At 43.6% G+C, this 3097-nt stretch overlaps 2 pseudogenes across 2 annotated transcripts; one reads left to right on the plus strand and one right to left on the minus strand.

Moving 5' to 3' along the window:
- Nucleotides 1–1094: 1094 nt before the first annotated feature.
- LOC116555803 lies at nucleotides 1095–1801 on the minus strand (annotated as a pseudogene). The gene has a single exon (XR_004270693.1). The product of XR_004270693.1 is annotated as an F-box only protein 34-like (transcript).
- Nucleotides 1802–1806: 5 nt separating this feature from the next.
- LOC116549761 lies at nucleotides 1807–2795 on the plus strand (annotated as a pseudogene). The gene has a single exon (XR_004268051.1). The product of XR_004268051.1 is annotated as a V-type proton ATPase subunit E 1 pseudogene (transcript).
- Nucleotides 2796–3097: the final 302 nt, after the last annotated feature.

Genomic DNA, 3097 nt, shown 5'->3' on the forward strand with positions numbered 1-3097 from the left:
TGTTGCAATTTTGGCTCACTGCAACCTCTGCCTCCTAGGTTCAAGCGATTTTCCTGCCTCAGCCTCCCAAATAGCTGGGATCACAAGCATGAGCTACCACGCCTGGCTAATTTTTTTGTATCTTTAGTAGAGACAGGGTTTTGCCATGTTGGCCAGGCTCATCTTGAGCACCTGACCTCAAGTGATCTGCCTGCCTCAGCCTCCCAAAGTGCTGGGATTACAGAATCTGGTATAGCGCAGTTTGTTTCTGGTATATTTACAGTTTGTTGTGTAACCATGGCCTTTTTTTTTTTACAGGAAACATTCATAGTTTATTTGGGAAATATTCATATTTTATACAGGATGTACAAATTTAAGACTAAACAATTAAAAAAACACATATACAATTATAGCCGCAACACTATCCTAGCTGCATTGTGGTGATTATGTTGTTCAGTTAGCTGTCCATTATATGCAACTGGATTTTAATTGTGCTATTTACAGAGGGGCCAAAGCACTCATCTCAAGGTAAAGGCGCTCAGGTTTAATGTGCACTTTCACAGCCCTACGAAAACACAACCATTATATACACTGTAAACACCACAGGGCATGAAATCCATCTGCAGCCACAAACATCAGTCTCACAGGATCAAGCATACAAGGTCTAAGGTAAGGTGCCTGACTTTTCCTTTTTAAGAATCCTTTTCATCCAAGAGTCCTACTGTTCTTTTCATAGGACACTATTCACTTATTTCAAATATGGTGCAAGTGCTCAAAACATTTCTGGAACCCCTTTTTTGAGGACTACCTGCAGTGTCTGCAGTGAACTCTTCTGAATGTCCTGGATGGTGTCAAGTCTTCATCCTTTGAGGATGGGTTTGATTTAGGAAAACATGCAGAGTTATTCACAGCCAACTGAATCAAACTGCGGGATATGACCCAGGTTGAAATGTGAGATGCCACTACGAACAACGAGACCAGTTTTCTTGTATGGCTCGTAAATTTAGAGTTTAAAAAATGCCTGAGCAATGGCGGTCCTGATGAAGTACAGATTCTTCTAGAGTGATGACTCAGGGGCAACGCTCATTTGAACGGTTTATCTAGGTGTTTTGCAGTTTTAAAAATTGGTCCTTTTGTTGCCTCTCACGTGGACTTTAGTATTCCTCTTCAGCTTCAGTCCCTTTTGCTTTCTTATGGATTGCCCAATTAAAGCTGTGGCAGGCAGGAACCCAGTGATTGTCATGAAGCCCCAGCTTACAGCCAGGGAATCCTTTCTGAGACCGGTGGCAGCACATCCAATACCCTGGCCCATAGGGCAATGCCTGGCAATAGGGCTTGATATGCCATTGGCACAGGGACACATCCCCTTTCACATACTTTTTCTTGCACTGCTTGCAAGGATCCTCTCTATAGCGTGGATCTCGAACCCAGCGAGAATCTGCTGGCCTGATATTGTAGTACTCAATGATAAACTTGAAACAGCAGCAGGTACATTTAAGGGCCACTAAACTCTTGGTGGGAAGTAACCTGAAGATTTTTACCATAATGTGGTGGGGCAGAAAAGCCATGTACTGCTGAGGCTTCAAAAGCTGCTGGATTTTAAACCTGGTCTCCAAGAAGTCATGAGACACCTGCATCTTACTGGATGCCTCAAGCACTGGTAATGTACTTTCCACAGAAGAGGCTGGTGATAAAAATGGCTCAGCTGACCCACTTTTTTCCTCAGATGCACTGTCACCCTCAGCTGGCTGGCCTCTGAAGCCTGATTTCTTGTGATTTCATTCAACTGGGAACAGTCTGTCGAGTGCTGACCAGGTGGCAAAAACAATGTCAGATGTCCAATTGATGAATCAAGCAAGGCTCAAAGTCCTCAGAGCAAGAGATGACCTTATCACAGACCTACTAAATGAAGCAAAACAGAGGATCAGCAAGGTGGTAAAAGATACAACCAGGTACCAAGTGCTGCTGGATGGACTGGTTCTCCAGGGTTTGTACTAGTTGCTGGAGCCCCGAATGATTGTTTGATGCAGGAAACAAGATTTCCCTCTGGTAAAGGCTGCAGTGCAAAAGGCAATCCCAATACACAAAATTGCCACCAAAAACAATGTTGATGTCCAAATTGACCAAGAGTCCTACCTGCCTGAGGACTTAGCTGGTGGAGTTGAGATCTATAATGGGGATCGTAAAACAAAGGTTTCCAACACCCTGGAAAGCCGGCTGGACCTCATAGACCAGCAGGTGATGCCAGAAGTCTGAGGAGCCTTGTTTGGTGCGAATGCTAACAGGAAGTTTTTGGACTAAGCCTCCGAGAGGTAGAGCTCATCCTCGGCTCTCCTGCTGTGACATGGAAGCTTCTGATATTTGAAGAAACACGATGTCTCTGTAGCTTCCTCTTTACTGCCCTGCTGTTGCTCAGTATTTATCAGTGATGCCCCTCTGTCTGTCACTAACGCCTTGCCTAATTGTTCACAATGGCGGAAAGCTTCATGTAATATGCTCAAGACCCACCTTCAGTTCATCTGAAGTGACACAGTGTCTGGTCGGTTCAGCACACTAGGGGAGGGGCAGGTGGTGATTGCATAGGCTTCCTGGGTCTCCGTTCTACGTCTGGCGTAGAGGTGACATGTCTGGCATTCTCGGCCCTGCATTCCCCACTCTTGAAGCTTAAGGTGCATGTGGCACACTACTTCTTCATAGTCGCTTCACTGTTCCCTGTTTAGGTCTAGAAGTTTTCCCTCTTCTGCAAATGTGATTCAGAATCTAAGCCATGGATGTGCTTTATTTATTAAAAGAGTTATGTGGAATTAAAAAAAAAATCTGGTATAGTGCCTGTAGAATCTGGTATAGTGCCTATCATGAGAGACACATTTTAAATCATTGCTTCTTTTACTTCAAACCATGGAGAAAGGACCTAACAAATTATGCCTCTTAGAAGAATGAAGTCTTATTGGCAATGTTCTCTTTAACCCATGATGTGAGGTAAGAGAAGTGAACCAATGTTCTGTTTCTAATTATGAGGCAACATATGTACTATTAAAGTACTCACCTACATTGGACTTTCATTTTTTATCTATCAAGGTATAAGTTTATTCATGTATAGGGCTGGCTGAAAAATCAT

Source organism: Sapajus apella, unplaced genomic scaffold (genome assembly GCF_009761245.1).
Source record: "Sapajus apella isolate SASKATOON/1434 unplaced genomic scaffold, GSC_monkey_1.0 scaffold1, whole genome shotgun sequence".
In the NCBI taxonomy this organism is placed as follows: Eukaryota; Metazoa; Chordata; class Mammalia; order Primates; family Cebidae; genus Sapajus; species Sapajus apella.